This window comes from Leopardus geoffroyi, chromosome C1 (assembly GCF_018350155.1).
Source record: "Leopardus geoffroyi isolate Oge1 chromosome C1, O.geoffroyi_Oge1_pat1.0, whole genome shotgun sequence".
Taxonomy (NCBI): domain Eukaryota; kingdom Metazoa; phylum Chordata; class Mammalia; order Carnivora; family Felidae; genus Leopardus; species Leopardus geoffroyi.
Genome location: NC_059328.1, coordinates 91,133,528 through 91,158,720, shown reverse-complemented (window position 1 = coordinate 91,158,720; position 25,193 = coordinate 91,133,528). Strand labels below are relative to the sequence as shown.

Here is a 25,193-nt window from a genome sequence, read left to right as displayed (position 1 = left end):
TAACAGTCTTATCTTGGTTACTGGGGTTTTATAGTAAATATTGAAGTTGGGTAGTGTCAGTCTTCCAACTTTGTTCTTCTCTTTCAAAATTGTGTTGGCTATTCTGGCTCTTTTGTCTCTCCATATAAACTTTGGAACCAGTTTGTTGATGTCCACAAAATAACTTGCTGTGATTCTGAGATTACATTTAATTTGTAGATTATGTGGGAAGACATCTTGACAGTATTGTCTTCTTACCTACGGATGTGGAATATCTCTCCATTTACTTAGTTCTTCTTTGATTTATTTTATCAGAGTTTTGTAGTTTTCCTCATATAGATTTTGTGCATAGTTTGAAATCTGTTTCATTTTGGGATGTTAATATAAATAGTATTGTGTCTATGTTGATGATCATGTTGATTGCTAATAAACAGTTTTACTTCTTCCTTTCTTATCTAGATGACATTTATTTCTTTTTCTTATCTTAATGCAGTGGATAGAACTTCTGATACAATCTTGAATAAAAGGGATGAGAGTGGACATTCTTGCCTTTCAGTGTTTCACCATTAACTGTGATGTTATCTGTAGGTGTTTTGTAGATGTTCTTTATCAGGCTGAGGAAGTTCCCTTCTATTCTCAATTTGCTGTCATTTTAAAAATCAGAAATAGATGGATTTTTGTCAAATGCTTTTTCTGCATCTATTGAGATGATGTTTTATTTATCTATTGCTATCTAACAATAACATCACAAACTTAGCAGCTTAGAACAACACATATTTATTATCTCACAATTTGGGTGAATCAGGAGTATGGACCCTGCTGACTTAGCTTAGTCTTTTGCTTCAGAGGCTCACAAGACTGCAGTCAAAGTATCGGCCTGGGCTACTCTGATGTGAGGCTACAATCAGAAAGGATTGTATTCAAATTCAAATACAAAGTCAAATGTTTGCTGGAAGTATTCAGTTGCTTGCAGGTTGGAGGACAGAGGCCCCCACTTTCTTGCTGGCTGTTAGCTGAAAGCTGCCATAAGCATCTCTCTGAGTGGCCCTCTCCCAATGGCAACAAACAAGACGACAGTTTCTTCTTTGAAGCCAGCAGCGAAGAGTGTCTGTTAACTGATATCACAATTTTATGTGATGTAATCATATACACATAATCACATACATCCTTTCATCTGTGCGACATTCTATACATTAGAATGAAGCCACAGATTCTGTTCACACTCAAAGGTAGGGAATTACACACAGGTGTGAAATGTCTTCTGGTCAGGATATTGGGAACCATCCTAGAATCTGCTCATCACAGATGGTCATATGGATGATTTTATTTTTAATCAGTTACTGTGATGAATTACACTGATTGCTCTCAAAAGTGAAATTAACCTTGTATTCCTGGGACTACTCTACTCCATTATGATTTATTATCCTTTTATGTATTATTATATTTGATTTGCTAAAATTGTGTTTAGAATTTGTACCTTGTGTAGTTTTTTCCGTATTTCTGGTGTTTCAGATGCATGTGTGGGTTTATAGTTTTAAAATAATTCGAAATTTTGGACTTGTTGGGGGGGATTTTTTAATAACTCTCTGTCTCTGTCCTCTGCTTTGGGAATCCTGTTATATGTATATCACATCATGTGAATTTTCCCCACAGTTTACTAACACTGTGCTTATTCTTTTTATTTCTTTCGTTCCTTTGTGTTTTTCATTTTGGATAGTTTTATTGCTATATCTCCATGTTCTGATCTGCTAATTATCCCTTCCAGTATTTTTCTTCTCAACACTGTATTTTCATCTCTAGATGTTTACTTTGAGTCATTTAAATATTTCCTATTTTTGTACTTAATTTTTGGAACAAATAGAATACAGTTATTATAATGATTTTAGTGTCCTTGTCCATTAATTCTAACATTTGTGTCTGTTCTGGATCAGTTTTGATTTATCAATTTTTCTCCTCATTGTGAGTTATTTTCCCTGACTTCTTTGCAAGCTTATTATTACTTTTTAAAAAATTAGACTCCGGACATTGTAGATCTTTCCTTGCTGTGCACTGGATATTTTTGTACTGCTCTAAATATTCTTGAGGTGTGTTCTGGAATGCGATAAAATCACTTGAAACAGTTTCATCTTTTGGTCTTGTCTTTAAGATTTGTTGTATGGAAACAGAGCAGCATTTAGTCCAGGACTAATTTCGCTTCACTACTGAGAAAAAATCTTTATGAGCACTCTGTTAAATGTGAAGTTGCCCAGCTTGACTGGTGGGAACAGGCACTATTCCCAGCCTTCTGTGAGCTTTGGTACTGTCCCTTCTAGGCTAGCTCTTTCTTAGGCGTTAGGGCCTCAGTTTCCTCACACATTGTGGATCTCTGGAGTTTCTGCTCTCTGTGGCTCTTTTTACAGTGTTCCATCCCGTGAATTTTAGCTTTTTTGGTGCCCTGGACTCACAAATCCATGATTTTACCTTAGGGAAACATTGTCTTCTGCCTGGGCTCCTCCCCACCACCCCTTGTCATGCCTTGGAAACTTCTCAAGATAGTAAGCTGGGACAATCTTCAGGATCATCTCATTTAAGTTCTATTCTTCAGGAATTTATATCCTTCATTGTCTGATGCCCATTGTCTTCAAAACCATTATTTTATGTATTTTATTCAGTTGTCTTATTGCTTCAGGCAGTAGGATAAATCCAATATGTTATTTGAACTTGGCTGGAAGCAGAAGCTTCATAGGTTGTTTTAATAACTAAATGAAATAGCATGTTAAAATATGTTTGAATATAAAGCTCTCTACATATACTCATTATTTATAGAACAATGTATAAAGTGCAAATATCATGTTATTACTCAAAAAGCAAGTATGAAATTCTATTTTATATCGTTTTTTATTATAAAACCCACAATATACATATTGTAGATTATTTGGAAAATAGAAGCACAAAAAGAAATATTAAAATCACCTATAATCATACCACCCAAAGTATAATCACTGGTGATATTTTGCAATGTATGCTTCTAATGTATATTTTGTATACATCGGGATCCTTCTCCCCATAATTATGTAATGATATTTCTTTTGGTGATATGAACTATTTTTCAAAACATGATTTTCAATGGGTGGATGAAAATCTATTTATAGATCCACAATTCTTTATGTAACCATTATACTTTTATGGGGTTATTTGGAGAATTTTGAAATTTTGTTATTATAAATAACATATTTTACATAAATTTTTGTTCATAATTCTGATTATTTCTTTAAAAATGATTTTTAGATAGATAATTAGCAATTCAGTTTTTGTTAGAAAGAAAGGAAACTGATAACTTTTGTTTGTAAAAGTTACTTCTGCCTCACCTTAGTAGATGGAATATTTTATCTTGTGGGGTTGGAGTTGATTGATGCTAAAGATCATTTTGCCATACTGCATTGTAACACTATAGGTATAAATAAACTTCATTTAGTCAAGACACTTCTCCGTATTCATGCTAGTTAATTGAAAAATCCTATAACCAGGAGGAAGATTCTGAAAGATTAATGAAGGTTGTCAAAGCAGCTAGCAGACAGTGATCCAGATGCTGAGATAATTTGTCCTGCTTCCTTTTCTACTTTCACCATATTAGAATAAGTACATCAGTGGAAAAGAGATGACTTCAGCAAAAAATACATATTAAAAGACTTGTGTGTCTATAATGAATGGAGTTATGATCTATGATCACACCATCGGTATTCAAATTCTGGCCTTTTCATTTATTAGTTATGCCAACTATTAATCTCTTTGGGTCCCAGTTTTTGTTTCTGTAAAATGGGGATAGTGTAATACCTCAAATGGTTTTTAGGATTTTACTTTTTTTTTTTTTTTGTCAATTAGGTGTTCTAAATGTATAGCACTCAGAACACTGCTTGGCAAGTAGTGAAGACTTAAGATTTAGTAGATATTATTAGTATCCATCCTTTGTAATACTTTTATAAATAATTCACTTTTCTTTAGTAAATAATTATGAAATCTATATGGATGAAGCAACTGATTATTTTCTAGTACTATAAAAAAGAGAGTATATGGGGCGCCTGGGTGGCGCAGTCGGTTAAGCGTCCGACTTCAGCCAGGTCACGATGTCGCGGTCCATGAGTTCGAGCCCCGCATCGGGCTCTGGGCTAATGGCTCAGAGCCTGGAGCCTGTTCCTTCTTGAAATGGTATGCTTCATTGTGGGGCCGTGTAGATTAGAACAAAATGTTGCTCATGCTATATATCCCTAATCTCTACTTTGGCCTTTAGGTTCCACTTTGAGCAAATCAATAACCTCAACTTTTATCTACACTATAGCTTAGTTTCCACTCTCCAAGCAATTCATTAGATTTACTTAATCCTTTTCTAATATGGATAAGATTTCCTTATCTATTACCACCATCTGGATCAACTTTTCCCTGAGAAAAGCAACCTAACTCCATAGATAGTTTTTAGCTTCATCATCAAGTAAAAATGACAGAAAACTTAAATTTAGCTACAAAAGGCTTAAAATTGATCTATTAAAGAGACATTCTATTAAAATTATATATTCTTCATGTAAGTGAAATAGAGACTTATCATGGGTATAGTTAGTTAATATTCATGCATTTGTATTTTTGAATAGTCATTTTCAATTCCATAGTGATATATTTTATCACTAAATCTATTTTTAAAACTGAATTTTGTTTCTTAGAAATTGTTTTTTCTTTCAACAACATAAAATACTGGAACAAAAATTTTCTTTAAAAGTCAAATTCTTGCTACACACACAAGATGTTATATACAAACCTAATGGTATCCACAAATCAAAAACCTATTATAGATACACAAAAAATAAAGAGAAATGAATCCAAGCATAACACTAAAGAAAGCCATCAAACCACAAGAGAAGAGAGCAAGCGAAGAAAGGAACAGAGAAAAAACCCACAAAAACAACCATAAAACAAGTAACAAGATAGCAACAAGTACATACCTATCAATAATTACTTTAAATGTAAATGGACTAAATGCTCTAATCAAAAGACAGAGGGTGACTGAATGGATATAGAAGAAAGACCCAGCTATAGGCTGCCTACAAGAGACTCACTTCCTTCCTATTCTTTAATCTATTTTCAAATATTTAATTACTTGACTTCAAGGTTCTTTTCCCACACATCTTTTATAATAAATGTTAGCCTCTTCAACTTCTACTTTTTATGGACTCAACATACTTACTCTGAACATTCAATTTCATTTCTACAAACTCGGAACCTTGTCATCACTTATATTTCTGCACCTTTCTTTAACCAACACCTATGGCTCACCTATTTCCTCTTTTCCATTAGACCTTTTTTTTTTTGTTTTCATTGCATCTACTATATCTCTGTTCATATTTTGCTCTGTACCATCTGAATTCCATAATAAGCCATAGTAAATGTATTCTAACCCCCTCAACCATCTACCTTCAGGACTTTCCTATTAAGTAATAAACCCCACATTCATTTTCTTTATCCCTAATCCCATTTGGTCAGACAATGAATGTTGAGAGGTTTTTGTTTTTGTTTTTGTTTTTTTGAGTGCAATATGTACTTATAATTTTACTCTCAATCTCAGCAATGAGATGAAGGACATATCATTTTTTCATATGCTTTATCTCCTACCCAGGAGGAGTGGGACATGACATTGAAAGGGTATGCCAATTGCCAGTCAAATATTTGACATTATTTACATGCAAAAATCTACCACTACAATGCAGATACAAGATAATACCAGTACCTACAATGTTCCGTTGTGCTCCTTTCTGGTCAGTCTCCATCATCGATGCTTGGCGCTTAAAAATCTGCTTTCTGTCCTGTGAAATACTATATTTTCCTTTTTCTACATAAAATTCCTTATAATTCCATATAAGTGGAATGTAGCCTTTGTGTATGGCTTCATTTACTTAGCACAAATGTTTGAGATTCATTCATATTGCTGCATGTGTCAGTGACTAATTCCTTGTTAGGAATTAGTGCTGAAAGGCATTCCATTGTATATATCACAATTTGTTTATCCGTTAACCAGTAACTACATGTTTGGATTGCTTCCAGTTTTTGACTCTTATAAATAAAGTTTCTGTGAATATCTACAAAAAGTCAATTTTAGAATATTTAGATACAGAATAATGTTATATGTCTTATACTCGGTGCCATGAAATTGTAATAGTAGATCTAGGAATAAACCAATTTGATTCTCTTATTTCTTATAGCATCTACCTATTTTGGTTTTCAAACAATTAGTATTAGTCTCTTTGTTCACTTGGAGTTGGAAAAAAATCATTGCAAATTTTTTAAATTATCTAAGCCAATCCATTCATTTTACAGATGAAAAAAATGGAGGCTCACAGGAGTTACATAACTTGTCCAATGCCATCCAGCTCTTTGGAAGCAGAACATAAATCAGAAATTAGATTTGACACATACAGTTATCACTAATATTTTAGAGAAGATTTTGTTTTCAAATAGCTTGTTTGTAGCTATTCCAAAATAATTTTAAATTATTTTCAAGTTAATGAATCTTAAGTACTACTAATTGCTCAGCCTTAAAGGGGTACTCCAAGAAAGCCTAAGGAATTGTTTCCCTACACATAATACTCTTTAACAGGGAAGAGAGATGCACAAGTAAAATAATTAAGAAGGACTTTGAGGTAAAATATAGTGGCAGATGGAACTGGGATGTGGTAGGTTGAAGTGAGGATTAGTTGTAGAGAAAGGTGAGGATGATAGAGCAATCAACTTGAATTAAAGCAGTTGTTAGAGAAACCTTTGGGAAAAAGTTTGAATATTAATGGATGCATCTAACCACCAGCCTTTTTCTTATCCTCCTGGTGCTATGGAATAGAGCTGGAGGAAAACACCAAATAGGAGAAATGAGGTAATTATTTACTCTTTGACTCTAAGCTCAGCTGTAGATCAAGTTCCCAGCAATCTTTTAGATTCCAATCAACTTTTTTCTGCAGGTGCAATCAGGTGCTTTTCCAAACTTTTCTACACTCAGACCCCCAATTTTACACACCTCTCACAGTTGATTGATGCTGAAGATTAGTTTTGCGGTTTGGATTGTTATAACTACAGGTGTAAATGCACTTCAGCTAGAAAGAACAACACTGTATTCACACTAGCTAATTGAAGCGTTCATAAGCATTAGGAAGAATCTGAAGGACTAAGAAGGAATATATTCCTTTCATTTAATCCCAAGTAGGTGACACCGCCAGGACAGAACTCTTCACTTGCTGCCTTTTTGCCCCATCACTACCATTTGTTTTCTTTAACTTCATCTGTCTCTTACACCTCCTCTCTCATTGCAGAGGATGAGGTAATCCTTTTTATCTAAAGTGAATCCATCTACTTGCTTTTGAAAGCTGCTTCAAGGATCCAGACCCATTAATTATTTTCTCTCTTTCCTATGTTTTTAATTTCTTATTCTTTACTGGCTTCTTTGTACTACATTTGCTCAATGCTTTCTCAGTTTTATAAGGGAAAATAAATCTCCATCAAGCCTGTTTGCTTTCTATCTAATGCTGAGCTCTTTCCTTCCATAGTCAATTTTCAAGTTACAAACTCTGCATCCTTAGCAAATAGTCACTGTGTTTTAAAATAACTTTATTAAGATATAATTTACAGGCCAGAAAATTTACCTATTTTAAGTATATGGTTCTGTGAGTTTTAGTAAGTATATTGAGATGTGCAACCATTATCACATTCTAGTTTTAGAACACTTCCATCATCCCCCACCCCCACAAATTTCTCTCATGCCTTTTAGAGTTAACCCCATTCTCACTCCCAACCCTAGACACCACTGATCTGATTCTGTTTTCATAGTTTTGTATTTTCTAGAAATTTCAAATAATTGGATTTGTATAATAAGTATTTTTGGTATCTAGGTTATCTTGGATAGCATAGTCTTGTGAGGTTCTTTTGTGTTTTTACATGTATCACTTTTGTGTTCCTTTTTATTTCTGGGTGGTGTTTTATTATACAGATACACCACAGTTTATTTGTTTATTTATTGATAGACATTAGATTGTTTCCAGGTTTTGGCTATGACAAATAATACTTCTATAATCATTCATGTACAAGTCTTTATCTGGTCATATGCTTTCATTTACTTTGGAAGATACCTAGGAGTGGAATTGCTGCATTGTATGCTAAGTGTATGCTAACTTTTTAAAGAAACTAACAAACTTTTTCCAAAGAGCTTGTAACATTTTTACATTCCTACTAGCGGGTATGAGAATTTCAGTGTCTCCACATTCTTTCTGACATTTAGAAAGCCCTTTTGATTATATCCATTCTAGTGGGTGTTTAGGTATTTTTTTTAGTGTGTGGTTTTAATTTGCATTTTCCTAATTACTAATAATGTTGAGAATTATTTCATGTGTATATCTGTCATTTGTATATCTAATTTGGAGAAGTAATTATTCAAATCTTTTGTCAGTTTTTGCTATTGGGTTGTCTTCTTTCTATTGAGTTGTAAGTTTTTAAGTTTTTATATACAGTAAAATCTTGGATTGCAAGTAACTTGTTCTGCAAGACAAGCAAACATTTCTAATAAGTTTTAACTTGATAAATGAGCAATGTCTTGCAATACGATTAGTATGTTATGCTGAACATCACATGATCACAACTGAGCCAATGGTCCTTGAAATTTGCTTTGATGTACAAGTGCTTTGGATTACAAGCATATTTCTGGAATGAATTATGCTCACAAACCAAGGTTTTTGTATCACGAACACAACACAGCTTTAACATTTCTATGATTTGCAAATACTTTCTCCAAATCTATGGCTTGCCTTTCAATTTTTTCAACATTATATTTAGAAAAACATAAGTTCTTAATTTGGATTTATAAAAATTATAAAATGTTTGTTTTAAAGATTGTGATTTTTGTTGTCACGTTTATGAAATTTTGCCTAACCCAATGTCACCAAGATTTTATCCTTTGTTTTGTTCTAAAAGTTTTCTAGTTTTAGGTTTTACATTCAAGTATATGATCCATTTTGAATTATTTTTTGTATATGGTGTAAGGAATGGACCAAAATTTATTTTAATGTATAGAATATCTAATTTGAAACAATTTATAGAAATCTGTATTTTTTCCCCTGACACCTGTACTTTGAGAGGAAGTTTCAGTGCACAGCTAATTCTTAAGGAGAAATTATGCTCCCTCTTCTTTAGGGTAAAATATCTATAAATTATTTGGAATTTTTCTGCATGAACATTTTATCTGTTTCCCCCATTACTAATTTATTTAATCATTCATTTATATCACTATAGACTCATGAATATTTATTTTATACCCTGGGTTACAATCCATTACTGTTTTATTTCCTTCTTTTAATATGCCAATTATGGACAAGTTACACTTTTGGAAATTGTCTTGTATTTCCTAGATGCCTGTTCTATTTTTTTTAAGTTCTTTTATTTTCTTTTCATTTCAGTTTGGAAAATTTCTGATGACTTATCACAGTCACTGATTCTTTCCTCATTTGTGTTGCATCTGCTGATGAGACAATCAAAATCATCCTTCTTTTTTGTTAAATGTTACTGATTTCTCACATTTTCTTTTGTTTTTTTCCTAATTTTTTAAAAAAAATTTTAAAAAATGTTTATTTATTTGTTTTTGAGAGAGAGAAAGACAGAACACAAGTGGAGGAGGAGCAGAGAGAGAAGGGGACACAGAATCTGAAGCAGGCTTCAGGCTCTGAGCTATCAGCACAGAGCCCAATGTAGGGCTCCAGCCCACAAACTGTGACATCATGACCTGAGCTGAAGTCAAACACTTAACTGAACGAACCACCCAGGCACCCCTGTTTTGGTTCTTTCCTGAGAGTTTTCGTCTCTTACATTGGCCAGATGTTTGTTTTCTTTTACCACTAGATTAACATATTACTCATTAAGTTCTCCTTGTGATGATTCCAATATCTGTATCATATCAAGCCTGGTTCTGATGACTGCTTTGTCTCTTCATTCTGTAGTTTTTATTGCATTTGCCATGCCTTGTACATTTTTGTTAAAAGCTGTCCATCTTGTATTAGGTAATAGGAATTGAAGCAACTAGGTCTTTCATATGAAGACATCTGGCTAGAAGTCTGGCTAGCTAGAAGCGGGTGTGTTAATGTTTTCTGTAACTGTAGATGTCATAGGCTTCACCTTCTCTAGTGTCCTGCTTTTGTCTCCCTTCTTGACTTTGGGATTTCCTAATATCTCCTCCTTACAGAGAGTTTGTGTCTTACAGTTCTTCCAGCTGTAATTCACTGTCATTATACTGGATCCCTGCTGGTATGATGTTGGAGTGTGGGGAGAGAGGCATTCCGTAATCTTCCAATTAAAGCTCAGGGTTGTAATGGATTTGTGTCTTAGGTTTATGACTTTTCCAAGTTATTTCTCCAGTGGTACAGTATTTTTTAATTTATTTTTCCTTTTGTTTCTATCTACTCTCTTGAAATCTTGACTCATGTTGAGTACCTTTTTCTCTTTTTTTTCTGAGATAGAAAGGCTAGAATAGGCCTGGGGTAGAAAAGTATCCTTCCTCCAACTGGGATAGGCTTTGGCCAAATATTTTCCTCTGGAGAGGAGTTTGTTCTGATGAGGTTCTGGACATAGTTCACGAAGATTATTAGTACCCCTGCCTGAGGTATAAGATCAAAAACTAATTTATGTCCTTTCTTAGCAACTGGCAAAATCAGGAGGGCCTTGAATGGCCTAACCCAATTCGCCCTCTCTTTAAAGGTAGCTGGGATTTGTTTTAATCAGACATGGTGAGACATGCTGTCACCAACATGAGTGTCCTTCAGGAAGAAGCCTGTATACTCACAGATCCCTAGAAACAGGAGGCACTGCACACAACTCTGCACTCATGTGGAAGCACTAGGGTTGATCAGCAGACAGAGGGAGCAAGGGGAGGAATGTAGACAAGGGAGAAACAGGCAGGGCAGGGTAAACAGGCTTAGATTTGACTAGTTGGAATAATTACAATAGGCTTGGGGGTATCGAGCCTATCCTTAGTTGTCTGGCACCTGATCCTGGGGTGACTAGAGCTAGAGAATAATGGCCTGAAGTATAAGAATTTAACAAATTCAGAGAGCTGTGGGCTTTGAATGTGTTGGTTTGCATATAAAAGGTACACTCCCAGGCAAGTCCTTTACTATCTGTAGGAATTGGCTAGCCCTAGGAGGGACAGTGTCTCCAGGATCAGCAGGGCCCAGGTGTCAAAGCATCCAGTACAGAAACTAGAAAACCTGATTATATCCTCCTCATTCTGCTCCCTTGGATAAAATCCCCTACCCAACAACCCTCCCTATCAAACGGATCACATGCTGTTCCTGTTTATCTGGAGTAGTGGGTTTCAGTTCCCTGACAGCTCACAGACTTACTGAAACAAGCCAATTACATCCTTATGTAGGAACTCAGGGTCACTGCACCCTTTTACTCCTACAAAGCTGCCTCCTACAGCCCTTGATTTTTCACTCTTTTCCCAAGTGAAACCCCCATGAATTTCCACATTGCATGTGGTGTTCTCTACTCTTGGATTGTGAGAATATGTGACTAATAAATTGCAGTAAAATTCATATGTCAAGTGTCAGCTGTTGTGTGTTTGGCTATCCCCATAATCCTAGAGTGGAATCTCTCCCTCACCATGACTGGTTCAGGGAGAAATCTTTTTTTTTAACGTTTATTTATTTTTGAGAGAGAGACAGAGTGCAAGAGGGACAGGGACAGAGAGAAAGGGAGACACAGAATCCAAAGCAGGCTCCAGGCTCTGAGCTGTCAGCACAGAACCCTACGTGGGGCTCGAACTCACGAACCGTGAGATCACGACCTGAGCTGAAGTCCGGGCTCAACCGACTGAGCCATGTAGCCACTCCTCAGGTAGAAATCTTTCCTGGACCATCACCTGGAAGGAGTGCCCATGATATTATGTGTTATGTCCAGAATTCGTGATCCCCAAAGACCACCAGAGAGCCGAGTCCGATGCAAAAGCAAAAGAGCCTTTATTCAAGCTAGCTCGAGCTCAATCCCCTACCTGCACCGACGCAGCGGTGAGATGCTGGGGAGAGAGAGCGAGTTTCAAAAGGACAAAGGTTTTATTGGGGCCTAGGGGCAGTTGGTGAGGTAATGGCTGTGGCCTCAGCCGATTGGCTGGGAAGGGTCCGAGTCCTGTTAGGCAGGTGAGCCAGAGGTTACTCAAGGGGAGGAGGCGTGGTCAAGGTGAAGGACACAGAACAAGATGGAGTCAGTGGGCGTAGGCCCGCCCTCTCATTATGGACGTTCCCAGGGGTTTCTCACACTCATGCTAGTCCATTGTCATCTTCCAGCAATTTTCCAAAATTACTTTTTAAGTGTTCCTATCAGTTTATGTCTCCAGTGGCTTCTACTTCAGATAAATATATCTGGTATCTGTCTTCCTAAATGATCCTTCTCTCCCAATTTTGAGGTAATGATTTTCCCTGAAACCTCAGTTCTCTGGTAAGTTCAACAAAAGTTATTTATTTTTAGTTTGTCCAATTTTTTGGTTGTAAGAATAAGAGTGATGAATTGTAAGCTTTTACATGTTGGAGCTGAAACCAGAAGTCCTAATTCATTCATTTTTTTCTCCTACTATAATCTCATTTGTTTGCCAATGAAATTTCTCTTAGCAAAGTTATAACTATCTTCATTTTTAAAGGTAATGGGCATATTTCTCTCCTTATATTAATCTCTTTGTGACATTTATTATTTCTTTTAAATTTTTTGTTTATTTAAGTAATCTCTACCTCCAATGTGGGGCTTGAACCCATGACCTTTAGATGAAGAGTCTTCTGACTAAGCCAGCCAGGTGCCCATCTTTGTGACATTTATAATTGTTGATTAATTCTTCCTTCTTGTAACGATTGCCTGGCTGAATTTTTAAAATACCATGATTATGTTTTTCCTCTTCCAGGTTCTGCCATTATCTATTCTTTAAATGTTGAGTGTTTTCCAGATTCCATCTTCAGTTTCTGTCCCTTCTTCTCAGATTCTCCTTGGGTGACGTCCACCTGTTTTTCTTTTTTTACTGAAGTATAATTAATATAGAATGTTAGTTTTGAGTGTATGACATAGTGATTTGACAGTTCTATATATTACAAACTGCCCACAATGACAGGTGTAGTCACCATTTGTCACCATACAATATTATTATAATATTATTGACTATATTCTCTATGTTGTACTTTTCATGCCTGTGACTTATTTATTTTATAACTGGAAGTTTTTACTTCTTAATCCCCTTTATCTATTTTTCTCATTCCTCCCCCCTCCCCCCAGCCTGCCTACTTTCTCTCTAGCAATCACCAGTTTGCTCTCTGTATTTATGAGTCTGTTTTTTTTTAATGTTTATTTGAGTATAGATGACATACATTGTTACATTAATTTCAGATGTACAACACAGTGATCCAACATCTCTATGTGTTATGCTATGCTCACCACAAGTCTCGCTACCATCTATCACCGCACAATGCTATTACAATATCATTGACTGTATTCCCTATCAGACAGACCTTTACTTCTGCTCAGATCTCTCTATTGTCCTGCTATTCTGAACATTTCCATGTAAATGTCCACCTTTTATTCCCATGACATATTCATTCCATAAATGGAAGCCTGTATCTCCCACTCCCCTTCTCCCATTTTGTCCATCCCTCTACCCCTCTTCCCACTGGCAATAGTTTGTTCTCTACATTTATAGATTTGATTCTGCATATTGTTTGTGTATTCACTTGTTTTGTTTTTAAGATTCCACATATGAGTGAAATCACATGATATTTGTCTTTCTCAGTCTGATTTATTTCAGATCTGTCCCAAGTGACAAGATCTCATCCCTTTTTTATGGTGCATAATATTCCATTGTATATCTATACCATGTCTTCTTTATTTATCCACCAATGGGCACTTAGGTTGCTTCCATATCTTGGCTATTATAAATAATGCTGCAACAAACAATTGGAGAAACTGGATATTTCTTTGGGTAAATATCCAGTAGTGGAATTATTGGATCATATAGTATTTCTATTTTTAATTTTTTGAGGAACCTCTATACTGGTTTCCACAGTGGCTACACCAATTTTCATTCCCATGAACATAAGGTTTCCTTTTCTCTACATCCTCGCCAACAGTTGTTATTTCTTGTGTTTTTGATTTTAGCCATTCTGCCAGGTGTAAGGTGGTACCTCATTATGGTTTGTGTTTATTGTTTGTCCACTTGTTTAGCTTACTAATATTCTACGTATAAGTGAAATCATATCTTCCTCCCTCCCTTTTTTTATTAGCTCTTCAACTTTAATCACTCCTAAGATCACCTTTCTCTTAATCCCTTTACTTCTGCTCAGATCTCTCTATTGTCCTGCTATTCTGGACATCTTCACTTAAATGTCCAATATGTCAGATTTGACACATCTCAACATGAAGCAACCATCTATTTTATATACTGACCACCCCAAACCTGATATTTTCTTATATTTCTATGTCTGTGAAAGGCTCCACTAGGCATTAATCACACAAATCATAAACCTCAAATGTTATTTCACTTTTTCCTTGTCATCTTCAGGTCAGTAACATCTGGAAAATGTGTTTTCTGCTCTCCAAATCCACAGCCACTAATCTTGTCTCCTACTATTCTTCTGCTAAGTCAGTGGTTCACAAACTTTAGTGTGCATCAATTGCACCACCATCTCCTGGAAGGCTTGCTACAGTGTAGACTTCTGGGATGGTGCCTGTGTTTTGTGATGTGGTAGGTCTGAAATGGGGCAGGAAATTTGCATTTCTAACAAGTTGCTAGGTGATTCTGATTTTGCTGATTTGGAGACCACACTTTGACAATCATTGTCCTAGATTATTGCAATAACCTCTAATGAAGCTCCATGTTTCTATTCAAGACTTATTTCAGGCTATATTTCACACCTGTAATACAATTCGCTTAAAGGTTATATTTGCCGTTCATTGCCCTATGGAACCTAGCAAGTGCCTGGCACATACTAAGTGTTCAGTGTTTGTGCAAACAAGATAGGCATTAGAGAATGATCAGGATTTGCACTGGACGAGTTAAGACACAGTTTGTGGTAGCACTGGAGTTGGGGGAAGGGTGGGACAGGGTATACAGCTTTAGTTGCAATAATATGTATAAGGAAGCAAAGCCTATCATGCAAATCAATTAATAAATAAGGAAAAAAGTTGTATATAGACCAGTGAAGAAATCAGCTAGATTAGAGCAAAAAATGATATTAGACTGATCTATTCAAGGACAGATAGGAACTCAGTCTCCTAAACATTTTATTTTACTTCACAGTGTTAAAGAAATCTGGGTTTACTTTTACACTTTCACCCATCTCACACAATTTGAGTATTTGTTCTAGCATTCCCCCATGTAGCTTTTTAGAGCTCAAGAAATATATATTTATAGAGTATGTCTACTTACTCAGTGTGTACGTGGAAACTTTTTCCATTAAAATTAGCTCAAGGACTTTATTTAGCTTGCCACCACAGTCGAGAATATATTTGTTATATCCCTAGAGTTTTCATATTATGATTTCTTTATGAAAAGAACTGTCGTTTGCTTGAAGCTTCCCCTTCAAAGATCTTTTTTATGTGCAGCATAGAAACTTGTTTCCTGAAATATTATTCCTCTTATTTAGGAAACTGCATTGCAAAATATTTGTCTCCTGTCCACAGAGGTGAATGCATTCAAGAAAAAGACAAAAGTAAAGAAGATATGGGTCTTCCAAGGATGATAGTTGATCATACTCTCCTGAGAACTGTGGATGTCAATTAGGGTCTGTATCAGAATCATATAAAAATACATATCTCCCTTCCTCTTCCTTCCACTTTCCTTTTGAGAGCTCACAACAGAAGGGGAGTGGCAGTGTCTATTTTGAAACTACTTCTAAGGGAATTCTGATTCACCTCTGGAAAAGGACTGATTTAGTTGCTGTATATGTGTGTGTGTATATATATATATATTGATTGGGGGAGAACATGGTGTTGTGGAGCCTTAATTTTGAGCAGTAAGGGCTTTGGAATGAAAAAATAAACTCTCATATGATATCACCATCTCTTCCAATTAAAGGATATTTTAATACAAAACAAAGCTAATAGAGCACACTCCCAGAATAAGGAATAATTCTTTAAATTAAAAAAAAAATACACATAATGAAGAAACTCACCACTTTGTCCTCACTTTGTGGGGAACCATCGAAAACATCATTATGTACCAGTGCTTATTCTAGCATCAGAGAGCCATTGCCCTAGATAAATTCGCAGCCTCCAGGAAAGAAAGTTAACGTCACCTTTACTTTCTTTGCCCTTTATTTTAATTTGTCATTTTAAAGCTTTGCTTTCCATGGGTATCATAGTAGACTCTTTTGGTTCAATTAAGCATTTCCTTTCCTGTTTTTCACTGTTCTGCTCCAGGGAACCATCCTCAGTGCTAAGAATTCATGGCATTAGATCAGATGGTCCTTTTTCTGTCCTTCATCCAGTGGCAGGTTTAAAACCCTTTGATGATTCAGCTCTATAATATTTAAAGTTCTATTTCAAATCCTTCAAACTTAGGGTTTTAGGAAATAGCTAGCTGCGTGGGAAGGCAAGAGAAGAGTCTATTAAAATCTACAATCCTCTTAGTGACCCATTCACTGAGTCTCTCAACAAATCTGTTCAAGTTTTTTCGTCTTCTGAAAACAAAAGAAAAAGCAAATGGGAAACTAAAACTCGACCAAGACAAATCTAAGAAAAGCCCACTCAGAAATAAGCCTTATTAAGAGACAATATTGCAAGTGCTAGCTTTTTGTACAGTATGAACACCAGAATCTCAGTTTAACAGCTGAGTGAGGTCCAACCTATTTGGGCGACTTTCTTTTACAACAGCTGAAAGGACTTTTAGATTTAAGATTCTGTGAATATGGACAATAACTAAGGCTACATTCTGCACTAAGAGCTATATACTGTTTATAAACAGATGATAAACTTAAAAAAGGTTTTTTCGCGTTTATATTTTTGAGAGAGAGAGAGAGAGAGAGCAAGTGGGAGAGGGGCGGAGAGAGAGGGAGACACAGAATCTGAAGCAGGTTCCAGGCTCCACGCTGTCAACATGGAGCCCGACATGAGGCTTGAATTCACGAACTGTGAGATCATGACCTGAGCTGAAGTCAGACGCTTAACTGACTAAGCCATCCAGGCACCCCCCCAAAATTTTTTTTAATGCTTATTTTTGAGAGAGACAGAGTGCGAGCAGGAGAGGGGCAGAGAGAGAGGGAGACACAGAATCCGAAGCAGGCTCCAGCCTCTGAGCTGTCAGCACAGAGCCCGATGAGGGGCTTGAGAGATCATGACCTGAGTGGAAGGCGGAAGCTTAACTGAGCCACCCAGGCGGTCCCAGATGACAAACTTTTAAGACTATATAAGATTTCTGAAATCAGGTTTCTCTTCTTCTTTGCTCATTGCTTTCCATAGGCTTTGACCAGGTGTGGCCAAGGGGATGCCTCTGTTCCAGTCTTCACCTCCTGCACATGACATTTTTCTCATCCTTCCAGGTCAGTCAGACCTCTGCCATTCAGTTTTAGTTTTTTGTTTATGTACTTGATCAAGACTAGTTATTAAATAATGACTCTTTAACAGCTAGTTTCTGTGGAAAGCTTTGCCTCCTTTTAACATTTTTATTTTTAGTTGGGCCTGTATAATCCCCAGCTGTGTGTATCTCTAAGCTGAACATTTTAAGTGTCTTTCTTCAGGCATCAATGTCCTTAACACTAGAGCAATGGTTTGTAAAGAAGGAAGATTAAATCCCTTTGACAAGAAGAATGACTTTCTATTTGAATGAAAGCTGGAAACACATTTACTTATTTCTGTGGGACCATAATTATATTAATGAAGTACCATCAAGCATCTCTTCTCTAACATGGCCATCCCAGGCCTCCTGAATAGTAGTAGTTATGATAAGTGTGTTAACAAGAAACATTTCTACAGTGCTTCCTATGTGCCAGGTACTATTCTAATGCTTTATTTATTTATTTATTTATTTTTTAAGTTTATTTTGAGAGAGCGAGAGAGAGAGAGAGAGAGAGCATGTGCATGCACACAAATTGGGGAGGGACAGAGAGAGAGCGGGAGAGAGAGAATCCTGAGGAGGATCCATGCTGTCAGCACATAGCCCAGTGCGGGGCTCCATCCCATAAACCATGAGATCCTGATCTGAGCTGAAATCAAGAGTTGGACGCTTAACTGATTGAACCACCCAGGCACTCCTCTAATGCTTTATTTTTCTTAATTAATTTAATATTTAAATAACCTTCCCCACGGTCATGCAGACAGTGGTAGTGCTGATATTGTGAACATAGGCAGTCTTGCTCTAGAATCTGGTTCTGCCATCCATATATTCTTTATTGTGAGAAGGCAAACATTTGCTTTTCAGTTACCTCATGCACAAAAATTATGCTTGTTACAATGAATTTAGAGCCAAGACATATTATAATAGGGTTGATAATCAGCTTGCAAAATCTCTAGGTACCTTGGGGAAGCAGAGTTGAGATAGCACAGATTTGAAATTGGACATATAAGGATTTAAATAGTGAGTGTTACTGATTAGCTGAGACTGTGGGCAAGTTTCTTAACTTCACTACTTCTTTTCCTCACAGTTATATAGAACAAACCCATTTGTTAGGGGTGTATGAGCTGGAGTACAAAGAGAGCACATCAGCTGAATACTGAATTAATAGAGAATTTGAGTTCATATGCTGTACTTTCTCACATGTGTTTATTTCACCAATACATGTATCACCTTTACTCTTCTGCACTGTTCTAGGTGCTTCATTTGTATCCACTGATCAAAGCCTCGTATAATAACTCCATGAGAAATTACCATTATCATCAAGCCTGTTTTACAGAGGAAGGTGAAGCACAGAGTGGTTAAATCATTTGCCCAGGGTCACACAGAGCTGGGATTAGCAGAGCTGGGATTCATGTTCAAGCACACAAATACCAGTCTGTTTTTAACTGCTATGCCATGCTGCTTAATACTAGTTAAGCCATGGAATGAGGCTGTTTGGTGTTCTAGCATTCATGCCTTTGCATAAAAAGGGGGGTAGGGACTGCAACCCAAAGTGCTTAAGAAACATTTTTGAGCACAAACTGAGTGGTATAGCTGGAACTAGAAGTGTTCTCTTATCCAGGGACAGCTTTTTGTTTTATAGTCAAGTAGTGACCTTAACTTTGGAACCTAAAGATAACATATAGAATTGATCAAGTAGGAATTTGGGAGTTTTCCAGAAAATGCAGGAACTAAGCTCACCATGATTATAGCATGCTGCAAATGATATAATCATTCCAATATCATATCACTGCACAATAACAGATAAGCTAAGCTCATATTGCACTGTATTCTTAGGTGGAGAGAGAGAGAGAGAGAGAGAGAGAGAGAGAGAGAGGCAGTGAATAAGACTGAAAGACTGAAATAAGATTTTCTGCTTGGTTTGTTAATGAAATATCTTGAAAGCACTTTCCGCAACAATAACGAAATGCTCCTGTTTTGGTAACGTAGACAAATTCCAGCTGAGTGATTACATTCCACCTAATTAAAAATTCTTTCTCTAATTTCAGATTCTCCATGTTTACGATGCTCTTTACCTTCTGTCCTAAATTGTTGTTTACTGTGTTTTCCTGCTGCTAAATTCCTTACTGCATTTCTCCCTGGAGGTAGTTGTATACTGACAATGGTTAAAATAATTCTATATGTAAAATATGCTCAGAATATGTAAATATTTGTACTTTAACGCTGGAATAAATCTAAATTAAAATGTATAAATATATTGTTTTCAGAAACCCTCTCAAATGCCTCACACAGTCAAAGCTCCTTTTGAATATGGAGCTAAAGATTGGACACATAGTTGTAATTATTTATTAATCATACATTTAATATTCCCCAAGCTGCCATAAAATGTCTGAGGAGACGTGCTGCTAAGAATAACTTGCTCAGCATTGCAGTACAATGCAGACAATTTTCCACAGGGAAAGAAAAAAAGAAACATATCTTTTCACCTATTGCCAAGCAAATTGCTAACGATTTTGCCCATTTGAGCTAAGAAGTAATTAGTGGTATGGGATAGAGGCCAAGCATATCAAGAAACTTGAAAATGTGTTCCTACTTATGTACTGATATGCCCATTTTGGATTTAGCTGTATTTCTGTACATTTTATGAATTTTATTTACTTCTGTCACAATGCTAATATTGATAACTTGCCTTTCCAAAATAGCAATTTAAAAATAATGGCCATATTTTCTATAGACACAAATTGTAATTGTATGAATAATAATAATAATAAACTAAGCCAATTAGGTGCACATGTTAATTTTGTGGGTCTGACAGCTTAATCTGACTTTTCTTTTTTCCATAGTAACTAAGCCCTGAACAGTACAGAGGCTCATATCAGCCTCAGAATATCATAATGCTTACAGCCAGTGGCAGTGGCTTAACAGGCTAATCCCTGGCATCAAAACCTTAGCAGTATTTTAAGGCTCTAAGTGGCTTCAAGGTCATTTGATTTCCTTTCCTGACGTGATATACAAGCATTCAAATAGTTCCTCAATCCAGTATTTCAAACCTCCAGTGTAATGTGTCTCCCTGGGCAATTTTTTTCTGGGGTTCAACTACTCTGAAAGTGGAATAAATATATAATTAAATGTATAATTTTGTCCTCTGTTTCAGGAAAGCTGACAAGTCGGCTCATGCCCACTTTTGTGCATTTGTGTAATGTGTTAACTGGCATGGGTCACCGGAGAATCGTGGAGTCTGAGAACCAGGGAGGGTAGAGAGCAACTATTCTGGACACTTGAACAGCAGTCATCTAACCTAAGGGAGGAGGGACAGGAACGTGATGGAGAAAGGTGGTCATGATCTCATCAGTCAGTCATGCTTGGACTTACTGCCATTTCATAAGTGTATGGTCTTGACCCTGTCTGCCACTAATGGTGAGTCATTCTTGCAAAAAAAAAAAAAAAAAAAAGGCATAAGTTTATACTTAACAACACACAATACACAAAACTTATGTGTGGAGTTTCAAGACAGCTAAATGGCATTCCAAGAAACAGCAAATTCTGAAAACAAAAGTTATTAAATTAGCAATTTTGACGTGTGATATTCTGTGTAGTGCTGTCGCTTTGCTAGGCCATCTGAATAATCTGGTACTTGAATACAGCTCAATAATCTTTACTGTCATTTCCCAGGGTTTGAATGTTCTCTGTAGGCCACAGTTCTTTTAAATACTTTATTATTAAAAAAAACTTTTTTTAAATGTTTACTTATTTTTGAGAGAGAGAGAGAAAGAGAGAGGCAGAGAGAGAGGGAGAGACAGAATCCAAAGCAGGCTCCAGGCTCTGAGCTGTCAGCACAGAGCCCGATGTGAGGCTTGAACCCACAAACCACGAGATCATGACCTGAGCCGAAGTTGGATACCCAACCGACTGAGCCACCCAGGTGCACCTTAAATACCTTAAAGGAGGACAGGTGAAGAGAAAAAGTTGTGAACATTGTGTGGAATTCTCTAAATGAAATCAGAAATTGATTTAAACTCTGAATTAGCAAAAGCAGTATTAACTTCAATGACAAAACCAAAATCAGAGCAAGGAGAAAAGAGATTTTCACTTTTACAAAAGGAAATAAACTTCTATGAAAGAATATATACTACAATGTCTAACTTGAAGATACTTTTAGAGCCACTCTTAAAAATCCAATCAAGAAAAATGCAAAATGAAACATGTTTTATGTCTGGAATATTTTTACATAAAACAAAGGTCAAGATTATCAAGGAATTACTGCTTTGTGTATTTTATTTTATTCTCTTATTTTTTTAAAGTTTATTTATTTTGAGAGACAGAGAGAGAGGGAGAGGGAACATGAGTGGGGGAGGGGCAGAGAGAGAGAGACAGAGAGAGAGAGAGAACCCCAAGAAGACTCCATGCTGTCAGCACAGAGTTTGACACAGGGCTGGAACTCACAAAACCATGAGCTCATGACCTGAGCTGAAATCAAGAGTTGAATGCTTCACCAACTGAGTCACCCAGATGCCCCTGCTTTGTGTATTTTAAAATTTCATTTTAAGAATAACAGCTTAAAGGAGCTTAAAGGATGACATCATCAAGATGTAATATAGGTCATTATACTAGTTCCTAACTTCAGTCCTTTTAATATGAAGACCAACTAGCCAGTATGCATAGAAAGGGCACCATTGTGAAACTGCAGCATCCAGGGATGGGGCTGTAGCACTCGCCTGTACCCCTGTACAATAGAGCCTGAGCCGGACTGCATTTGAAAGGTAAGAGGAATGGTTTCACTTTAATCACATTGCCCCTCCCCGGAAGGGCACAGTGCCATACTGGGAGGGCCTCCTTGGCCCTACAGTATCTCCAGGGGGAAAAAGAGGAACTAAGATGGACATCCAACTTCCCCAGCATTGTGGGATGCTTCCTAGGAGGCCCACTTGGGTCCTTCCTCACAGGGATCATGAGGAGAATCTGTGAAGCTCAGCTACTGGGGTTAAGGTAGAGGCAGATAAGCAGAATGTGGCTTAAAGCATCCAGCATTTACATCTTGGCAGGTTTCATTCCTGCTTGCAGCAGCACCTGAGCAGAGATCCCAGCCAGCAGCTCTGTGGATCAGCAGACTCAAGCCAGTGACCCTGTCAGGCCAGGAAGGTTGGTTGGCATTTCAGCCTAATTTGGTTCTCCAGCCACAGGGCCACATTGGCTGTGAAGCACATTTTATGGCCTCGCCTGAACAGAAGAATAAATTCAAAGTTCTGCTCAACCACTGAGCATAGCATCCAGACCCACTGCTCTGGGGATAGTGGCCACAACACCCTAAATCAGCAGAAGATATCTTAGGGCTCTGCCTGGCAGGGAGCCATGCCAACATCCCTGCCCAACTGTTGAACATAGCCTCTAACCCCACATAGGCAGGGAGCCTGAAATTCCCTGAGGAGCTTTGGAGCCCAGCTTATGGTAACCACCCAGCTGCCAGGCCCAACCTACAAGCCTACTCAGTATTAGAGACACAGTCTGCTGCCCTAATTGCAGAACACAAACTGAGGCCCATCTGACCATGAAGTCCATACCTGTGGCTGTGCCTAAATGCAGAGTCTAGGCAGCTATAACATCCAGGTTGGTGAGGACAGCCTGAGGTGCATTACCTGAACAGGGAGGATTGCAGAGTGTAGCCCAAAACCCTATCCCATTGCAAAATCTCACCAGTGGCACTGTCCTGTGGGGAACACAGCCTACAACCGTACCCAAATAGAGGTGACTGCAGACCCCAGAGAATGGCATCATCTAAACATGGAAAACAACCCAGAAGTCTTGCCCAACCAGGTAGTACCCATAGCAGCACTACTTGAATACAGAGTCCAGCCTGAAGGCCAACTCAACCAGCGACAAACTCTATCCCGCCAAGGGCAAGGGCAAGGGCAGTGGCCTCACTCAACTAGACCACAGTGGCAAGCTCCATTTGCTCACAGATGCTACGAGCTGATCCAGTACCCTAAGCTGAGCTGGTTGGTGAAGGCCTTTCCTGGATGAAACAAAACCTACAAAATCTGGATGAGGAGACTGTTTACTAATATGCAGATTGTAAGGGTTAAATTGTACTGTAGGGCTAACGCTTAGCTTGAAAGATAACAATTTTGTTCTGACACTGAAGGTCAAAAGATAACAACCTTGCTTTTACTCTTGTAAATCATACTTCATACTCTTGTGAATCAGGCTTTACCAATGAAGGAAACAAAAGCTCAAAAAAGAGCATCAGACACAAGGTCAAGGAGATCCACTGGTTGCAACTTAGCGGCAGAAAATCTAAAATAATCACCTCATTCGATAACTGTTTCTGACTCATCTGGCAACTGTTTCTAACTCATCTGGGAACTGTTGCTCTGTTCTGTTCCCAGATAATGATAAAACGATGTGCTCAGCTTTAAAAACTGTACCCCGGCTGTTCGGGGCCACACTCTTATCAAGAGTGTTGGTCCCGATCGGTCGGCCTTGCCTCTCATTGTAATAAACTTTGTTGCAACTGTCACTGGTGCCCGTAGCATTCTGTTTCAGGAGTCGCGTGGATGCAACACAGATGCCAACACAAGGATATGAGGTAAGAGTCAAGTAAATATGACGCCACCAATGAGAACTAATATCAAAACACCCCCAAAAGTTTCAATCCTAAAAGGGCTAAACTGAGACACATTATAATTAAATTGTCAAAAGTCAGATAAAAAGGAAAATTTGAAAGCAGCCATAGGAAAACAACTCATCACCTATGTGGGCACACCCAATAGGCCATGAGAGGATTTATCAGCATAAACTTTGCAGGCCAGGGTGGGTGAGATGATTTATTCAAAATATTGAAAGAAAAGAAATCCTATCAACCAAGAATGCTATGTCCAGCAAAGTTATCTTTCAGAAATGAAAGAGAGAAAAATACTTTCCCAGACAAATAAAACTGAGGGAGTTTATCACCATTAGACTTGCCATATAAGAAATACTGAGCAGTGTTCTGCTAGTTAAATTGAAGTGATGTTAATTAACATTGGAAAAACAAATGTATAAAAATCATCAGTAAAGGTAAATATAGTTAAATCAGATTCCCTAACATGGTAATGGTGGTGTGTAAATCACAACTCTAGTTTAAAAGTTAAAGAAAAATAAACACTAAAAATAGGTACAACTGCAATCATTCGTTATTGTATACAAAGGATGTAAACTGTAACATTAATAGCCTAAAATGTGATGAAAGGGACAGAAGTAAAAGTATATAGTTTTCATATGCTATAGAAATTAAGTTGTTATCAGGTTGAAATGGGTTGTTATAACTATAAGATATTTATATAAACCTCATGGTAACCACAGAAGAAAAACCTGTAGTAGATACACAAAAGACCACTCTCTAATAATGTTTCCAAGTCCCAAAGTGATATTAATCTTTGGGATTAAGGAACTAGAAATAATAATTCATGGTAATTTTCACAAAAATCCTAAATTATTCTGTATTTTTCATAACATGTTATTTTGTGTTTTTAAGTAATAATAAGTGACCATAATGGTAAATCAGTTTTCTGTGATAGGATTATACTAAAATTTTCATAGATTTTCTGTGGCAAGAAACTGTTATAATAAATACATGTTTATTATTATTATAAAGCAATAAGTTATG

At 37.0% G+C, this 25,193-nt stretch overlaps 1 long non-coding RNA gene across 2 annotated transcripts in view; it reads left to right on the top strand.

The window, feature by feature from the left end:
- Positions 1-21,135, top strand: part of LOC123598349 — a 62,423-nt gene extending 41,288 nt beyond the window's left edge. The window contains exons 2-4 of one of the 2 annotated variants that reach the window (XR_006712562.1): positions 15,645-15,782; positions 17,458-17,537; positions 20,706-21,135. This is a non-coding gene — a long non-coding RNA (uncharacterized LOC123598349). Of the gene's footprint in view, positions 1-15,644; positions 15,783-17,457; positions 17,538-19,599; positions 19,691-20,705 lie in introns of those variants that run through there. The other variant, XR_006712563.1, reaches the window with a different exon arrangement.
- Positions 21,136-25,193: the final 4,058 nt, after the last annotated feature.